This window comes from Callorhinus ursinus, unplaced genomic scaffold, assembly GCF_003265705.2.
Source record: "Callorhinus ursinus isolate GAN/ISIS: 27379988/994484 unplaced genomic scaffold, GSC_fseal_2.0 scaffold22, whole genome shotgun sequence".
Taxonomy (NCBI): domain Eukaryota; kingdom Metazoa; phylum Chordata; class Mammalia; order Carnivora; family Otariidae; genus Callorhinus; species Callorhinus ursinus.
This window is the reverse complement of record NW_027397084.1, coordinates 8,729,024-8,749,379: the sequence shown is the minus strand read 5'-3', so window position 1 is coordinate 8,749,379 and position 20,356 is coordinate 8,729,024. Positions and strand designations below refer to the sequence as shown.

The window sequence follows — 20,356 nt, the reverse complement described above, 5'->3', positions numbered from 1 at the left end:
CCCTGGAGAGAAATTTTAAAGGGGTAAAAAAGCATCAATCAATGCATAATTTCTTATTCAGTAAGCTCTGTATGCAATAAAGATTCTTCACTTTCCACTACTGAAATAAAAAGTGCTATAGAAAAGATACCTTATTTAACTTAGATATGACCAATATTTACAAAGTTGTCTGTGTTTCTGTATATTCTTTTATTAATTGCAATGTCCTCAGTTTGTCTCTTTCAGAGTGAAAGCACCAAGTCAGTGATCATATTTAATTTCTTAATTTAACCAATGGAGTGTTTTGTATATAGAAGAACTTGATGCATTATTTTGCATACTGGTGATTCCCCTTTGCAAAGAGATCTTTTTTTTTTTTTTTTTTGGTGTGAGTGGTGAACTTTTGAAGGTTGGCTATGAAAAAATAACTGAAGCTACTAAGTGACATTGCTATACATAGCCTCATTAATTAATTTTGATGACTTCCCATTCTTTCTGTTGAGAACAGTACTCCCTCTGAGCCTCCCCCTCCCTCATAACTATGTCTTTATTACAATCTAGTAACTGCAGGGAAACTGCCTTCTCTAAAATGCCTTTCCCTGTGGCTTAAAGTAAAGATTTTTTTTTTAAATAAATAAATACAGTTTATGTTGGGCATCCACCACTTGAAGGGCTAATGATTATTGACTAGCCTCCAGCAGGCATCAGGGGGTCTTGCCTCAGGCCCTTCCAACTAGCCCCCAAACATGCCGAATGTTAACACATGTTTCTGGATTCTGGCTGGGATTGGACACAAACAAGGCAGTCAGAATGGACCATTTAGTGTACAAGTCAAGATGACAGATCTCTGCTTAATACAAGGAAGAGAAAAATTCGTATCTTATTGAAAACGGCAGAAGAGCCCCGGGTGCTTTCACTTTGTGATTCTGCAGCAAAAAAGTGGGTTGTGTCAATATAAGTCTATGTCACCAGCTCACAGCTGCCACACTGAATTGACCCTGTTCACAGCAGATATAAGGGCCTTCCATTTCCAAATTCTCTCTAATGCTCATCTGTGAATGGGAGCAGAATGTGGAAAAAAGCCAACAAGTCTTCTTAACTATAGTAGAAGAGAGACAGAATTGCCTTAATGCAGCACAGCATCTCTGGTGTGTTTTCCACCATTGGGCAGCCAGACCAGGAGTATGCAATCATTTGAAGTCCTTGAAGGAGAATGCTCTGACAACACAAACTTAAGCAAATCATGAGCCAGAAATTCTTCATACCCCTCTAGATTCTTCTAGACTGCATAGGACTAGATTAAATTACACAGCCATGTATTTCAGAAATAGATGCTTGGTGGCCTTTCTCAAAGTAAATGCCACAGAATGTTTGTGAAATATTAATAAGAATTCCTTGCAAAAGAGTTTCCAGGATCAAAATAATTTTTTTTTGGGGGGGGGGAAGCTTGGATAAAACAGTTAAACTGATTTCTTCATTTTAGGACATTTCAGTGACATTTGGGGCCAAAACTATGAATCACTAAGAAAGATACTTAGATTTCATAGTTTATTTGAATGCAGAACCTTCTTTTTTTTTTAAGGAAAGGGTATAAAGTATTCTATGGACTATTCTTAAGGAATGCTGGACTGTGAGAAGAGGCAGCATTGAAGTTTTATCCCTATTAATTGTAGAGGACTCTCACTCTGTCACCCTCCTTGCAGACAGGGCTATTTATAAACCATCCTAAATATCTGCTGCTTCTAAAAATCTCATTTGACTTGTACTTTTCCCTAGGTAATCTAAAATTCAACTTCTCTTAACATGTACATCTTTAATCACACAATGACACAAGATCATTGTATTTTGTTTGATAAAGGGCAAGGAAGAAAAACAACTGTCCAAAACTGACTATTGTGAATCATGTTAATGGTTTAGTTTGTTATAATATCTTCCCTAGCTGTACATAAAGCTATATAAAGAAGTGTTTGTCTCAATTTCAATTGAATCATATCCACACAGTTCCCACTTGTAAACCCCATGTATTCAGAGCTTGATCAAGCATGGTGTCCAATTGTGACTTCATTTGAAATGTGATTTAAATACATATGCTTTATTACTTAAATTGGTTCAGATATTGGAAGATAACATTGAAGAAATAGACAAAGGAGTAAGTTTTTTATTTTTTTAAGTTTTATTTCAATTTTTTTAAAGATTTTATTTATTCATTTGAGACACAGAGATACAGAGAGAGAGAGAGCATGAGCAGGGGGAGAGGCAGAGGGAGAGGGAGAAACAGGCTCCCCACTGAGCCAAGAGCCCGATGTGGGGCTTGATCCCAGGACCCTGGGATCATGACCCGAGACGAAGGCAGACACTTAACCATCTGAGCCACCCAGGTGCCCCAGGAGTAAGTTTTTAAAAGATTTTTATTTATTTATTTATTTATTTGAGAGAGAGAGAGTGTGTGTGCAAGCAGAGGGAGGGGCAGAAGGAGAAGGAAGAGAGAGAATCTCAAGAAGACTACTTGTTGAGCATGGAGCCCAACATGGGGCTCGATCCCATGACTCCGAGATCATGACTTGAGGCAAAATCAGGAGTGGGAAGCTTAATTGACTGAGCCACCCAGGCACCCCACAAAGGAATAAGTTTTTAAGTAGTATCATTGAAATAACAAATCAGAGTACAAAATAGGCAACAACAGAAACAGATTATTTCTAAATGCTTCTAATGGAATTAATATAAGTTATGACTAAAGAAATACTGTGCCTGGCAAATTAGTTAAAAAGAAAGATTTTGGAATTGGCATAAAAATCAACCTCTTCATTATTTTTCATTCTTGTGGTTAAAATTGCTTTAATAAATTGATTACTAATATTATGCACCAAACTTATCTCATTATTGTTGGCTATTTTCAAAAAAGGAGAAGCCATCATCAAAAAAACAAACACTTGCCATTATTAAAGACACTTGTTAGAGCCACAAATTAAAAACGGTAAGCCAAAAATGTTTCTTTGTTCATTTAGTCATTTAAATTAACAGACCTACTATGTACCAGGTACTGCATTATTTGTTATAGGCACTCATAGAAAAAAGAAAACAAAAACAAAAACAACTTGATTTTAGATTTTTTTTGAATTTTCAAGTTTTATTTTCTATGTGTCAACATTCTTAATACAGACTTTATTCTGATAAAGTCTGTTGATTATTTCCATTTGTAACTGGTTAAATTAGAGAAAAAAATAATTTCAAATATATGATACCAAAAATAAATATTCACTTACTGCAGTCTTATCTGTTTTATATCGAAAGATTTTTCCTCCCCAAATAAAGATTCTAAGATAAATTCAAGATTCCTTTGAATGAAAAAAAAATACACCTTCTAAAACAGTGAGCTTACACAGCAATGCAAGGGACTGCTAGACACACTTACTGTAAGAGGAACGTATGTCCAATGAAAAGGAAATTTAAAACATGACCTTAAACTTTTATGAAAAATTTTAACAAGGCCTTTACTTCATTTACTTTTAGCTACTCCATAAAAACCAGAAGAGAAATTGGACCGTTTGTAATGAAACTTAGAAAAATTTCTTTTTTCATAAAGCAAACTTGTAAATCTTCCCCTTTGGCTCCTTCTTCCAATCCTCTTTCACTGTGCTGAAGAGCTATTGAGTTCTCCCAGATTTTTGGTTAAGTAGGTGGTTTCCAAGCTGACTGGTCTTTCCAGGTAGGTAGGGTTTTCTGGTCAATGGATCTATGACTTGTCCAATTTTGAAAATGATCTCGGCCAGTTCATGTTTCATGCGCTTTGTTTGTGGAACAGGTAGAGCTTTGCGAAGCACCATATCCCCAAATGTGCACTGCTGAAGAGCATCGTGAGCAAAGGTTTTTCACTTATTAAAGTACTTTAATAAATAGGGATCCAAAACACTTTAGCTGTTTTTTTGATTGCTCTTCCAATCACCTTCCCCATGATCCATTTGGCATGGATGGAAGAATGAACTATTGAAATGATGTGGCTTTAATCACAGGAGTGCTTTGAGGGTTTAACCTAGAAGGTACTCAATAGCGCTAAATGTGGGTCTTTACTGGCGTCCCTTATTTCTTTTCTCTGGGCATGCCTGTGTGCCTGTCCCCAAAAGACTCACAGCCTTGATACTCACGCCTGCAAGACCTTGGCGGAACAGCCGGGGTGTCCTCCCCACTGGAGGAGACCTTCACGTGGGACTGCTTTCTTGATCAGTTCCGGCAGACCTGGGGTAAGTTGGGGTGATCGATCCACCCGCCCCACACTACCCCGGGAGTGAGGCCATTCCCCTCACCTCCAGGCTCTCACCGGGCAGCCTCTCGCTCCTCCGAATGCACCACCGGCAACCGCAGAGCGTGACTGGAGCTCACCTCCCGGCTCTACTTTCCCTGTGTGTGTCCTACAGAGGGCGGGCCAGAGAGTCTGTTGGTTGTTTTCAGATTATTCACAAATATTAAAATAGTGGTAACATTTTAGCTTAAATGTAGAACTTTCCAACCTGGCTACTGTGAAAGGGTTAAAATTAATCAGATGTGTCAACTAACTTCAATTAAAAAATGCTTACATATTAAAAAATAAAATTAATCAGATGGATAAGTTCTCAGTGGCAGTATAATAATCATCATTATCTGAGATCCTCTTGAATAAATTCACTTTTATATAAATATGAATGTTAAATGTGCTTGGTTAGGCATCATGATATAAATAAAATAATATCCACCCTCAAGGAGTAGAAGAACTGAAATGTGTATACCGACAACCTTATAATATACTATTTAACTGTGACATGCAGATGATACAAACAAGTGTTATGAGGGTTGAGAGAGAAATCTATTCCAGTTTATAGAATGAGGAGCAGCTCCATCCATTTGAGAATGTTCTTGAATGATAGAGAAAATTTCACTAAGCAAGAGATAAGGAGCAAGTATCTATATGGAGGTGACAATGTATACATAGGTGTGCAAGTGGAACACATCCTTTGATACATAATGGAATGTTGATAGAGAAAAATCTGTTTTGGATGAGAAGGTAAAGTAGCTTGAAGTCTGAGTCTGAACTTATCTCTTCCTTCATCCCTCTCTCCCTTCCATTTCTCTCTCCCTGTCTCTTTCTTTCCATAGGTTTTGGGGCAGGGACTGCAGAGAGGGTCATAATTCAACTGTACTTAAAGAAGAATATTCTGTCAATATTATGTAGAAGAGTGATGGAGACTAAAAGCAGGAGACAATTCAGGGTATTATTTATAGGTGTAAGAGAAAATGATAAAGAATTACAGATGTCAGAGAGGTAGACTCAAAGGGACTTGTCAGCTGACGGTGTGGAAGCTTAAAAGAGAAATGAGTCAAGGATAACAGACACTTGAAACCTGGAACCACAGGAGTAAATGAAAACACCAACAAGGAGTATGTAGACAGAAGTCAGAGTTTCCAAGGAAAGATAAAGAAAAATATATGGGAAAGCTTTAATATGATGGAAGGAAACAAGGAACCATCAAAGAAGCATTTAAGGAATGATCAGTGAGACTAGAACAAGAAGCATAACAGAGATACCAAAGGAAAGAGAGGGTAAAGGAGAGCCATTTTTGGATCAGAGCAAACAACAACAAGCCCCAGAGGGAGAAGAACAGTTATTTACAAGTGGCAGCTACAATGTATTATCTAAAATGTCCAATTTTCAACAACATCAAAAATGAGATATACAAAGAAACAGGAAAGTGTGACCCATTCAAAGTAAAAAAAAAAAAAATCAGGCAATATAAATTGCCTTTTAGAGAATCATATGTTGGATTTACCAGACAAAGACTTGAAAGCAGCTTACAAGTATGCTCATTTTATAAAGGATTATAGGAACTTGATGACAATACCTTATCTAAGAAAATATCAATAAGGAGAAAAAACTTTTAAAAAATGGAAATTCTGGAGTTGAAAAGTCTGATAACTGAAATGAAAAATTCACATCTCAAAAGTAGATTTGAGTATGAGAAGAAAAAGTCAATGAATTTGAATATAGATCATACAATGTAAAGAACATAGACAAGGAATAATTAAGAAATATGTTCAGGACCTCTGAGAAATGTAATACACCATAAATATACCAACAAGTGTGTATTGAGACTACCAGGAGAGAAGAAAAAGGAGGAGAAAAAAACTAAAAAAAAATTATAGCTGAAGACTTCCAAAATTTGATTAAAAGAAACATTAATCCACATATCCAAAAACTCAGTGAACTCCAATTCAAGAAATTCAGTCCAATTTTGGATAAACACAGAAATCCACACCCAAACCCAGCATAATCAGTACATTGAAAGATAAAGAGAAAGAGGAAATCTTGAAAAGAGAAAAAGTGACTCATCATATATATATAAGAGGACTCTCAATAATAGAATAGCTGATTTTCTATCAGAGACAATGGTGGCCAAAGGCAGTGGTAAGACATATACAAGATCCTGACGGTGGAGAGTGGGGAAATATCAATCATCTTTCGACAGTCTTTCAAAAATGAAGGTGACATTTTCAATAAAATAAATACATTTTCAAATAAACAAAAACTGGGAAAATTTGTTTCTAGTAGACGTATCTTACAAGAAATATTGAAATTCTTCAGGTTGAAAGCAAGTAACCAAACAGTACTTTGAATAAATCCACATGAAAAAGTGAGGAGCTCTGGAAAAATAAGAATGTAGTAATTATAAAAAAACAAATCAATTTGATTACTTTTTCTTTTCATTGACTTAAAAAACAATTTAATGAATTGTGGGGTTTATAATATTTAGAAATGTATGATTTTTGAAAATAACATGACCAAAGAGACAGGTGGCAACAAGATGTAAAGCTCTATTATAGTAAGAGAATGACACTAGAAAGTATCCATAATAAGAAATGAAGAGAACTAAAAAGGGTAATTAAGAAAATCAATGTAATAAATTCTATAAATATGTTATTGCTCTGCTTTCTTTTTTTTAGCTTTTTAAAAAGATATGATTATATAAAGTACTAATAAAAGTTTGCTTTTGAATTCTCCATAGATGTAGATGCAATATGTATACAATAATAGCACAAAAAAGAGAAGAGAAACTAGGAGTAAAATTTCTAAATCTTTCTGAAATTAGAATAAATATAGTATGATAAGTAGATGAACATTTTTTTTAAAGATTTATTCATTTATTTTAGAGAGAGAGAGAGAGCAAGTTCACAGGCAGGGGGGAATTGTAGTGGGGGAGGTAGAGAGAGAATTTCCAGCAGACTCACTGCTGAGCAAGGAGCCCAGTGGGGGCAGATCCCAGGACCCTGAGATCATGACCTGAGCTGAAATCAAGAGTCGGACCCCTAGCCAACTGAGCCACCCAGGTGCCCCAGTAGATGAGCATTTTAAGCCCGAGAGCAACCACCAAGAAAATACCTCAAAAAGTAAATATCGTTAATAATCATTAAAGTAACTAAAATTTTATGCTACCAAATATTCACTTAGTGCAAAAGAAAGCAGCAAAAGAAAGGCACAGAAACATTTTGATGTCTTTTTAGACATCAGACACATGGGAATAAAAGCAAGATGTCGGTTGTATATCCAACTATATAAATAATAACATTAACTATAAATGGATTAAACAATCCAATTAAAAGAGATTGTAAGACTCTTTTAATTGAGTATGAGAAGAGTATGTAAGACTGATGTTATGCTGTCTACAAGAGACACACTTAGATTTAAATATACAAATAGGTTGAGAGTAAAAGCATGGAGAAAGGTATACTGTGCAAATAGTAACCATAAGAGTTGTAGAGTCTATAGTAGTGTGAGACAAAACTAATGTTTCAACATTATCGCTAATGTTTCTAGAGATAAAGAGGGATATTTTACAAGGATAAAAGGGTTGTTTCATCTGGAAACCATTGCAATTATAAACAGATATGTACCTATCACAGCAGAATTATTTATAATACTTAAAAATTGCAAACCACTCAAATATCCATCAACTGATGAATGAGTAAAGAAAATATGGAATATCTATACAATAAATTTGGGGGGGAACAATAAAAAAAAAGAATGAAGTACTCATGTGTATGAACCTTGAAAACACTGAAGTGAAAGGAGCCAGACACAAAATACCATAAATTTAATGTGCATACTTTTATATAGTTATATACATTTATATAACAAGCAAATATATAGAAGCAGGAAATAAATTAGTCACTGCCTAGAACTTGGAAGGAGGGAGTGAGGAAGAGAACAGGGAATGCTAATGAATAAAACGTTTTCTTTAGGTGAGATGAAAATATTCTAAATTTAGATTGTGCTGATGGTGGCACAACTCTGAATAAACAAAAACCATCAAATTGTACACACAAATGGGCAAACTGTATGGTATCTGAAGCATATCTCAAAGCTGTTAGAAAAAAGATGAGGCAATGGCCATGAATCTGCTGGTAATCAATATCTTTAGTAAGACTTAACTTCAGAAAAGTTGTGAAGGAGGCAGCTAGCCTTCTCCTTTCCTGGGCATATCCTTAAGAACTATCCAGGGAACAATTGCTTCTCTGGTCTCTGGTTTACTTAAGACCCCTCATGAAGTGTCCCACCCCATAATTCAGAAGAACAAGAAAAGCAATATATTTGGGTGCCAGGGTGGCTTAGTCATTAAGCGTCTGCCTTTGGCTCAGGTCATGATCCCAGGATTCTAGGATTGAGCTCCGCATTGGGCTCCCTGCTCGGTGGGAAGCCTGCTTCTCCCTCTCCCACTCCCCCTGCTTGTGTTCCCTCTCTCGCTGTGTCTCTCTCTGTCAAATAAATAAATAAATAAAATCTTAAAAAAAAAAAAGAAAAGCAATATATTTAATAAGCAAATGCATGCAGCATGAATGGTGCAATTGCCTTACATATATTATTCAATGTTAATCTTAGAAAACCATATGAAGTAGTTATTCTCACTTCATTTTATTCTTACAGATAAGGAGACTGAATACAAAGATGTGTTAAAATAACACATAGGGCCAGGATAATAGGATAATAGGGCCAGAGTCAGTAATCAAATTCAACTCAAATATGAATGCATCTTGTTATACAGCTTTACTAAATGTAGTATAATTTGAAACTTCTTAACCCATAAAATCAACCTCCTCATCTTTTGTGATAATTGCTTCAATTTACTGAGCATTTACTATGTACTGAGCACTAATCATTCACATATGTCACCTTGTTGGTATTCCCAATGACCTTATGAGATAGGCGTTATTATACACTTTTTAATTTAATTTTATTTATTTTTTTAAAGATTTTATTTATTTACTTATTTGAGAGAGAGAGAGAGAGAAACAGCATGAGAGGGGAGAGGGTCAGGGGGAGAAGCAGGCTCCCTGCTGAACCGGGAGCCCGATGTGGGACTCGATCCCAGGACTCCAGGATCATGACCTGAGCCAAAGGCAGTCACTTAACCAACTGAACCACCCAGGCACCCCTACTATACACTATTTTAGCAATAAGCAAACTAAGTCTCAGAGAGTTTAAGGAACTTTCCCAATGGGTAAGTGATGTAATACACTTGAAACATTAGCACTATTTTTTCTTTGACTTGACACTGGATCATTTTTCTGTATGTTACTCACCCAGTGTTCTTGGAATAAACTAAAGGGATCAGTGGAGAGGTGGAAAGAATGAATCATGAGAAGTGGACTTTTGTCTTATCTCTTATCTTGGGCAGAGTTTCTCTTCAGGGAATCTGGTTACTCCCTTGTGAGGGTGTTAGGCTCAAACAAGCAAATTATATAAAATGTTTTTGAACACCATAAAGTGCTATAAAAATATAAGGCATTATTAATATAAACTAGGTCAGAATCAGTAAATTCATAAAGTTTTATAACACCTTCCTGGCCCATTAAGGTAGCAATGAGGTTTTAAATCAATAATTTACAGGGTAGTGAGGCAGTGTGGATTGGCGTGGGAGAATAGAATGTCAGGGTCTGAAAACTCCGATCTGTAACTGCTATCAGTGTACAGTATAACCTTAGGCAGATCCCTTATCATCTACATTTGCAAAATTATGAACTTATTACTGACCTATTTTATAGAACTTTTATTAAGAGGCTCTGATAAAAAGTGATTATAAAGCACCTTGCAAGCAGAATTGTATGTAAAGATATTCTAGCCTAGTTCATGAGTTTTACTTAAACATTTATTTCAATAGCTAGAATTTTTTAAATTCCAAAGTTGAAACTCAAAAAGTTTGAAAATTGATTACTGCAATTAAGAGAAGTTTGGGCTGATTTTTAGAATAACATTTTTACCTTTTCAATTATCTGGCACCATGGCTCTAAAAGTAATTCAGTAATAAAGATCTTATGATTAATATATGACCAGATGTTTTATGGCATTTAAAATAAAATAATGGGGCCATACTTCATAGTGACTCATATCTACATAATGGGGTTAAACAAATTACTGTGTTTATAGAACATAATTCTGAAAGAAAATATATTTACTTGTGAACAGTGAGAGTGGGTAATAAATTATACCTTGAAATAAGGTTTTCTGTTGACTCTACAATTCAAATGATCTATACTGCTAATTTTTTGTATAAATGGCTATGATAATAATGGTGGCTATAATGTAGTGGGAACTCTGTGTGCTCCAGCTGAAGGCACCTTCCTTACATTTGATCCCCATTTTAATGATGAGATATCCAAGGCATATGGCAAAATACTCAGATGAATATGGGTGTCTTGTGTGAGTGTAGACTTTGGTTTTTCTAAGATAAGGCAATGCTACCATCCTTTGTCAACCTCTGTGTTTCATCATTTAACAGATCCTTCTGGCGATAATATGAATTTCATCTAATCCTACAGTAATGGTTCTCAAAATGTGGTCTCTGGACCAGTAACATCAGCATCAATTAGGAATTTGTTAGAAATGCAAAATTTCAGGCCCCACCCTGGACTTACTAATTCGGAAACTGCCTATTAATATGCCTTCCCAGTAATCCTGGTGCAAGTTAATGACTGAGAAGCACTGTCATAGAAAAACTGAGGTTCCAGGTGTTCATTCCTTCATCAAGTATTTAAAGCACCTAGTAGATGCCAAGCACATATTAGTTTGGGGAGAGTGATTTTGGTATTTGTCTGATCAGTTGATTGGTCTGGATGTAAAGGAAGATTCAAACAAGAGCCTAGGTATGAAGAATTTGAACTTAATGTTTTAAGAACCAGTGGCTTACAAGGAGACATGAAGAAACAGTCCAAGGCAAACACTAAGGATGGAGTTCCCATTGGCAATCATATAGCTTCCTGGAGACCCTGGTGCCTACTGGGATGAGAGGGGATGACACTGTAGGGAATGCAGACTTTCTCAACTATATGGCATATTTTAAAAAGTAGAATTTTAAGCTAAGAGGGAGATATCCTCATCCCAGAACTCAGAGATAAGAGGTATCATACTATCAATAAAATGTCTTCAGCTATATAAATCAGGATAGTCATCTATTTTCTCTTACCTTGCTCCAGGATCATACAAGTCCAAAACTATTAAGTTTTGTCTTGGTTCTGGTAGCAATAATATATGTGAAAAGTGAGATTAACACTGTCTTCTTCTTCTTCATAGGGTTGTCAAAGTCAGACAGAAAATGGTCTGACTTGTAAAGGTGTGGCAGACACTGCCGATTACTGATTGATGTTGATTTTCTCTTCTTTTTGAACAATGGGACTCCAGTGGTTAGAGGAGCACACTTCACCTCACCTAAAACCGCATTATGTCTACATTGTGGTAGGTGTAACTGTGTTCATGAGGTCTGGACATAAATTGTGGCACTTCTGGTCATACTACTAAGAGAAAGAAGTGAGCCTGGATTGCTCTTGCCTTTACTCCTCCCCCTGGATGGAAACTGACAAAAACAGCAGCAGATACTTTAGGCCCAGAGACGGAAGCTGGGTTTTGTGTGCTGCAGAACCTTCTTACCTCCTCTAGCCTGCTCCCTTCATTGGACTGTTCAGTGAGAGAAGCACGAATTCCTGTGTTGTTTAAGCCTTTGTGTTTTTAATTTTACGGCAACAATTTAGGCTGTACCTTAATTCAGCATCACCGGGGACTCCTGTTAATATGTAGTTTGCGGTTCATTATGTCTGTGGTGGGGCTGAAGATTATGCATTTCTACTAAGTTCCTAAGTGATATTGATGGTGCTTGTCTGTGGACTATACTTTGAGTAGCATGACCTTGAATAATGCATTTGGCATTGAATTTTCCTTTTCTCTTTGTCTTACTTCAGGCTACTATAATAATGTACCATAGACAAGGTGGCTTATAAACAATAGAAGTTAGTTTCTCATAGTTGCGGAGGCTGAAAGTCCCAGACCAAGTTTCTAGCAAGTTTTGGTTCTGGTGAGGGTCCTCTTCCTGGTTCCAGACTGTTGACTACTCACTGTATCCTCTCAGGATGGAAAGAAAGTGAGAGCTAGTTCTCTGACCTCTTCTTATCAGGGCACTAATCTTATTCATGAGGATTCTACCCTCCTAAAGGCCTCACTTCCAAATACTGCATATTGGGGATTAGATTTCAACTTTGAATATTTGGGGGAGGGGGACATTCAGTCCAAATCACTTTCCTTTCTGAGGCCTTATCAAGTAGGTGGCTCTTTTACATTTCAATTAAAATGTCACCAAGTTGTCCTCATAATGTAAAGAGAGATCACCATAAACCAAGAAAGGTTGTATTGCTGGGTCCTGATTTCCTATAACTAGTTAGTGTTCTTTGCTAGTGAAGACAAACTGGTCTATGTAGTAATACATATTCCATAACTTATTATAAAACTATAATATAGCTTCATGATAACATTGTACTCAAACTTTGCTTAGCCAAAGCTCACATGTGGGCTTGAGGTCAAAAGAGGGAATGGTGGATCATCACTTCTCCCCTACCCCACCCCTGAGAGCAGCTCACAGCATGCTCTTTGCTAGTGTTGGGTCTCTGGCATTATGATCATATGTGAGAAAGCACAAATAGGTGATCTTATTGGACTTCTTCCCAAAGCAGAAGGATTTCCTTGTTCTTCCTCATGCCTCCCTCCCACCCCAGCCATGTAGCTTGGTGCCCCAGCAGTGTTTTGATCTTATCTGAACAGACCTTAAACTGGTTTTGGATTTGCCATCCCTGACTATAAGACTTCTGCCCAAAGCATCATTCATGGAGAGACAGAATGACTTATTTATTATCATAGATTTCTGTACAATATTGCTTTTGACCAAGAACTGATTTTATAATCAATTAGATCTGCTTATGGAATTCACTGGTCATGGTAACACGTTTCCCACTACTTAAAACAGATAACTTTATAAAATAGTGGAATAGCTTTTATTATGGCTCGGTTATGGCATGCTGGATGGCAACATCTTTTAGGACTGGGAAAATATCCTGGAATCATGGCTTTGAGATACAGGGATGGAAATGGGAATGGCCTCTCTCACAATTTTTGCTTCCTATCCTTATAACCTTGGGTTCTTTTTTCATTGTCTTAAATTCCAAGAGAGAACATAGCAATGGTTCTATTAAAATGGGAGCTAGGACTACTATCTGAACTCATAGTAGTGATCCAGTATTCAAAGAAGGGGGTTATTTTACTGAGTGGGATGTTTGGTTGACCTATGAAGGGGAAATCAGGTTGCTAGTCCACATCAGGGCAGATAGGAGTATATATAGATTGCATATATTCCACTAGGGCACTTCTTAATACTTTCATGTTCTGGGATGAAAGGTAATGCATAAATATAATATCACAATGCAGGCTGAAGGGCTAATGGCCCAAGAATGAAGGTTGGAGTCACCCCACCTGCAAAGGAACCATGGCCAGCTGGCATGGTTGGAACCAGTGTGAGTCAAGTAAGGCACCCACCATACAAATCAAGGGAGCACCACAAAATTCAGGAATACAGATAAACGAATATTTTTAAAAAAAGTCAAAATTACTATAAGAAGTCCATGATGAAAAAGAATCAACATTTTATTTTATTTAATTAATTTATTTATTTTTAAAGATTTTATTTATTTGAGAGAGAGAATGAGAGATAGCACGAGAGGGAAGAGGGTCAGAGGGAGAAGCAGACTCCCCGCTGAGCAGGGAGCCCGATGCGGGACTCGATCCCGGGACTCCAGGATCATGACCTGAGCCGAAGGCAGTGGCTTAACCAACTGAGCCACCCAGGCACCCAAAAATCAACATTTTAAATAAAGATAGGATCTGACCCTGACCTTGCCGAACTCATCTCACTGACAGCACCCTGCCAGTTCTCATGCAGAGTCATGCTGGGTTGTTCTATTGCCATCTTGCATAAGCTGGGAATTATGCTTTCTGTATCCCTTTCCCTGTAGGATGTCAGGTAAGAGTTGGTCAGGAAGAATTTGATCAAGATTTGAGAGGCAGAAGTGAAGCATGAACCATTATTTCTGGAAGGTATTTGCTCTCAGGACAGATGAAGAAGGAACTGGTGGCTTGTAGCTTGTCTCTTTTTTCTCCTCTACCAGCTGCCCTTCTTTCTGTCTACAGCCCTAAGTGTGACCCCTGACGTTCGCCCTTAGAGCTGCAGAAACCTGTCTACCCAGAGGCACATCCTATAGACCTCTCAGTGAGCTTCCCTTTCTCAAAATGAGCACAGAGCTTTAGGAGGACTAGTTAGTGCCTTTCTTTTTGAAACTGGAACTCTATCTTCCAAACCTTTGTTTTCCCAGCAACACCCTCAATTACATAAGGTCTTATTATTTTAATAATTCTCTTATTCCTTTGCATTGAAAGTGACTCTGCTTATCTGTCTAAACACTGATGGATAACATGTGACTTTCTCAGAAGTGCCACAAGTCCAAAGTTCATTCTCTGAAAAACTTGGAGCTGGACATGTTTTGGCATTCAGATTAGTGTGCCTTTTAGAAAGACAGTATGGTACATGCATCATGTGATATTTAACAGCTTTACAGTGGCATGTAGAAAAGTACCGCAAATTTGAACTCGGTCATCTATGATCCTCTCCATGTCTGTTTCTGTATCGGTAAAATTGAGATGGTAGTACCTTCCTCTAAAGTGTCACTATGAATCTCTTGCTTATACAATGCTTACAAAGCATTTAGCACAGTGCCTGCCTGTATTTAGTACTTAGTATGTCATAGCTGTGATTATTATTTTGCTGTATCCCTATCTAATTAGACCCTTATCTAATAGAGTGCCTACTTCATGGTAAATGCGGAAAACATTCAGAAGATACCAGTTTTATGTAGCTTGGTATTTTTAAGAGGAATTCTGATTTGGGGTATGAAAATCTAGAGAAATTCATAAATGTTGCATGAAAAACTCCTTGCTCTGCTCCTTTTCTGGGTGGGTCCCAGGCTCTTGGGCATTCTTAAGGATTAAGAAAACAATCTAAGAATTCTAGATTGCACCAACCCAAAGCAAACTCAGATAGACAACCAGGAGAGTAAGATCCTAACTTCCCAAGTATTACTGAACACCTTCAGTGAGATGAATTTAATTTGTAGATAAGCCAATAAATGAGGCAAAGAAACCTTGGTTCCTGTACTTGGGGAATTTATAGTCTAATACTGGCATAACAAGTATGTTGCATTGGACCAAAGTGTCTACTCTAAATGCTTTATTAAGAAGGCTTCTAAAGCAGAGTTCAGAGTCAATAAAAACAATTCTGTGATGAATTAGCAATGCCAGCCAAAAATGAACATAGAAATGGGAGTGGCAGCAGGGATGACTCATACTTGCTGTTAGCCATCTAATCTCTAAGATTCAGTGACCTCACTACACATTTCTAAAGATTAGCCACTCAATTCTCTATAATACTGGATTGAGAAAAATAGAAGAACATGTCAGCAAGCAAGGTTTTTTTACCTTTCTAATAATAGTTAAGTACATCAGCTATTGATAAACATATGTTAGCATTTACCTATTCATTCTGTTGGGGGAAAACTGGATAATTCTTAAGTGTTTTGCCCTCCAGGCTTACATTAAAAGTTAATTATCACCACGTGGGACAGGCCTCCAGAGGCCATGGCAGCCTTGAACTAATATCAGCAAAATGTGCATCTCACATTAGCCCCTGAGTTGCTTACCTCTCACAATAGAATGCTTTCTCCTTGAGTGAATGCTTGCGAGTTAAAATCACATCACTTTCTGAGTAGTGAGTTGAAGAAGGACAACTTCTAGCTGAAGAAGGGCAAGGGAACCACAAGAGAGATGGGCATCAGACATAAGTGTAGGGCTATAATTAGCTACACTGGATAATCCAAAATTGTGTGTGTGTATATGTGTGTGTGTGTATCTGTCTGTCTCTCTCTTATAAATTTATTTCTTCATATTGGTTCTCTGTGCACACTTGCCCTGGGTACTGTGAGTACTATGGTCTAAGTGTAGCCCTCAGGAATACAGTTTAAGTAGAGATGCAAAAAAAGATGCTTTAATAGGCCCTGGATCACTCTTGTCCCTAAATCCCTCTTTGATTTGCTTGCAAAAGACCCTTGATTTTTACTATCAAATATTAATTTCTTAATCCATGAAATGGAAGTAGCCTGTGCATGGACCAATGATGAGCATATTTCAAGACCAATTCTAGTTTATGCATCTGAGGTCAACAATTAAATTTAAAATAGAGAAGACCAAAGTTGGGATTGCTTTGGAGCCTACCAAAACCACAACAGACCATCCACTGTTACTGTACATACACATGGGTCTCATTGATTTATCATTTATTTAGATTTCAGGTTATTTTTTGATGAGTTTTTTTTCCCCCAATTTGACTATAAATCCTTTGAGGGCAGGAACTTTTCCTTCATAGATCTATAGTAGTGAACAGGGTGGTATTTTATATTTGGGATATTGCAGAGAATGTTGTCTCCTATAATCCCTGGAAACCCATTTAGTAGTCTGGAACTCTATGGATTATGCAGTTGCTCTCCTGAGAGTCTATGTTTTCCTACACTGGCTGCTGGTTGAGATTCTTAGAGATATCTCTATCTTCTTTGTATGGGCCAATGGTTATAATCTCTTTAAAAATAAAACTATTGATAGAGAACAATCAGATGATTACCAGAGGGGAGGTAAGTGGGGAGTTTGGTGCAAGAGGTGAAGGAGATTAAAAATATACTTACCTTGATGACAATATATGGAACTGTGGAATCACTATATTGTATACCCGAAACTAACATAACAGTGTATGTTAACTACCCAGGAATTAAATTTTTAAAAAAAGGGGAGGAACAATATGGGGCTGCAAACACTTTACTTATTTTTTTAAATTTTTTTAGTAAATCTGAAAAATTTATTTTATTTTTAAGCATTTTTTATTTAAATTCAATAAATTGACATGTAACGTATTATTGGTTTCAGAGGTACAGGCCTGTGATTCATCAGTCTTATATAATATCCAGTGCTCATTACATCACATGCCCTCCTTTAATGTCCATCACCCAGTTACCCCATCCCTCCACCCACCTCCCCTCCAGCAACCCTCAGTTTGTTTCCTATGATTAAGAGTCTCTTATGGTTTGTCTCCTTCTGCTTTTGTCTTGTTTTATTTTTTCCTCTCTTCCCCCACGATCCTCTGTTTTGTTGCTTAAATTCCACATATCAGTGAGATCATATAATTGTCTTTCTCTGATTGACTTATTTCACTTAGCATAATACAGTCTAGTTTCATCCACATCATTGCAAATGGCAAAATTTCATTTTTGATGGCTGCATAATATTCCATTGTGTGTGTGTGTGTGTGTGTGTGTGTGTGTGTGTGTGTGTGTGTGTGTGTATCACATCTTCTTTATCCATTCATCTGTCATTGGACATCTGGGCTCTTCCCATAGTTTGGCTATTGTGGACATTGCTATTATAAACACTGGGGTGCAGGTGCCCCTTTGGATCACTACATTTGTATCTTTGGGGTAAATACCCAGTAATGCAATTGCTGGGTCATAGGGTAGCTCTATTTTCAACTCTTTGAGGGACTTCCATATTGTTTTCCAGAGTGGCTGCACCAGCTGGTATTCCCACCAACAGTGTGGGAGGGTTCGCCTTTCTCTGCATCCTCGCTAACTTCTGTCATTTCCTGACTTGTTAATTTTAGCCATTCTGACTGGTATGAGGTGGTATTGCATTGCGGGCAAACACTTTATTTTGCCAAGTGAGAACTTTAAAAAAAAATCATCTAATTTGGAAAAGGATACTTTAATATTAAAAAAGAATGACAATGAATAAATTTGGCTTTATGCAAAAAAATAACTACTGAAATGCATTTATAAAAGGTTGTCTTTGTTTTTGAACTAAAAGAGAGGTCTACCTGGGTTGAAAATATTAGCAACAGTCTTCCACTAGTGAAGAAAGTTTTCATACTAAAATTTATACTTTAATATAAAGCAACTTGAGTTTATATGCTCACGTACCAAAGATGTAGAATAATATAATACAACTTAGTAATTAAGGAGAATGGGACCTAATTACCATCATTTTCACCCTATAAGGAATATGTAATGTCCATACTTCTGTTTTCACTTACAGCTCCTTTGAATTTACTTCAACCTTTATAAGCATAATATTTAATGAATGCATGTGTTAAATGATAATTATTAAGTCTGTACAAACATTCTATGAATGGTTCAGTATTTTTTTTGTCTTAAATTTTATGTGAGTTGGGGACCAGGGATCATACCTGTTTAATTCACGAGGTTCATTATCAAGTGTATGGAGGGTCTTGATAAACGTTTTGATGAAGATGCTACATTCCCAGAATGAGGGAACATGACCATTAAGGCATTTCAAAGGGAGACATTGGATAATTGTAGTGGAGAAAGATTGTAATGATGGCTATATATGTAGGAGAATAAAATGAGATATGAGAAAACAAAGAGGATAAGAAAATAACTCATACAAGGAATTGAATTGGGCCAGTAAAACATCTGAAAATCTACTACTCGCATCAATGTCAAAAATTCCAAAGTGAACAGGTGATCTGAGCATGCTGCTGACATCCATCTTCACACCCTCTTGGTCTATAAAATACTTCTTTAACTTCCTTGAACAAAGACACCACAGTGGGCTACACAAGGTGTAGCAAAGGAAAGGAAAGCTGTTCCATCTCCTCTGCATGCATTAGTCATTTTCTTCCTCTGAGTCTGTGTCTTAATTGCCTTGCCTGTCTTATTAGATTGAAAACCCACTGGGTTGGGACCATCGCTACTAAGGTGTGCAGCACTGAGCTTGGCAGGTGATCAGCACTCAATAAATATCTATTGCTACCATAAACCAATGTATAAATCTCAGAAATAGGCATAATAATGGACCTGACAGATTAATGCCTAGGGCTATTTTTGTACAGCAGCATGGGCTAGCCAAATCAAAATCTGACATCTCAGATTCAATTCTTCTCTCTTTTGCATGTAATTCTCAGCTTTTCACATTTTTGTCCTGTGACAGACAGGAAGAAATGAGTCAACTTTTCAACATAATTGAATTAAGAAGCATTCTTCCCGCCCCACATTTTTTTTGTTTGTTTGTTTGTTTCTTAAATGCTATTGACCCATTATGTAGATGGCATTGCTTTTTAAAATTATTGATAGAGTGGCTCCGAATGCTACAGCAGATGTTTTATATGGCATTTATACTCAATATTTCAAGTCCTCTTCTTTGTGGGGGATTTTCTCTAGAAGCAAGAAACTACTTAAGGAAACCATGTAACTGATACTCTAATGCATTCTCTGAGGTGACTAAGAAAGAGAAATTTTTCCTTGTAGAGGCAAAATTGAAAGTGCTTCTCTACCATGTATTTGATTATCTGACATTCTACTCTGTTCTCAGGTCTGGAGTACTTTTTTTCCAAGACATATTAAAGCAGGAGAAATATGAGAATTAGAGAGATATCTGTTTTCTCCAAAATTGTATTTGTTTTGTAATATTTGTAAAGTTGGTGAAATCTATGCAAGGTCTTAATCAGAGGTATGGCAAGTCCTGTGTTCATAATAGGATGATTAAATCTTTGTTATTTGGCTTGCTAAAAGAGGTACTAAGCATAAGAAAAACCAAACCAAACTGAAAACCCTGCAAAATTTTTAGACCATGGTGCCACCATAATTTCAACATTTTCTTTGACTGGCTCTGACTAATTTCCCATCATGAATATCCTGTTTCTATTTTTCCTAGGCCTTATCCAGGTGTCTCTGACCTGTGTCAGTTGGCATGACGTAGGGGTTATGAGACACAATGGATACATGGTGAGAGGTTGCACCCAAATTCCATCTGTCCTTTGTTCATATGGGTTTTTTTATTTGTCTAATTTGATTACAGAGGCATTAATCTATCCATAGGGCTCTCTCTACAGAAGCTTCATGGATTTTCCAAGATGAAAGTTTTAAACAAGCA

At 36.9% G+C, this 20,356-nt stretch overlaps 1 pseudogene; it reads right to left on the bottom strand.

The window, feature by feature from the left end:
• Window positions 1–3,607: 3,607 nt before the first annotated feature.
• On the bottom strand, window positions 3,608–18,973 carry LOC112837810 (small ribosomal subunit protein uS17m pseudogene; annotated as a pseudogene).
• Window positions 18,974–20,356: the final 1,383 nt, after the last annotated feature.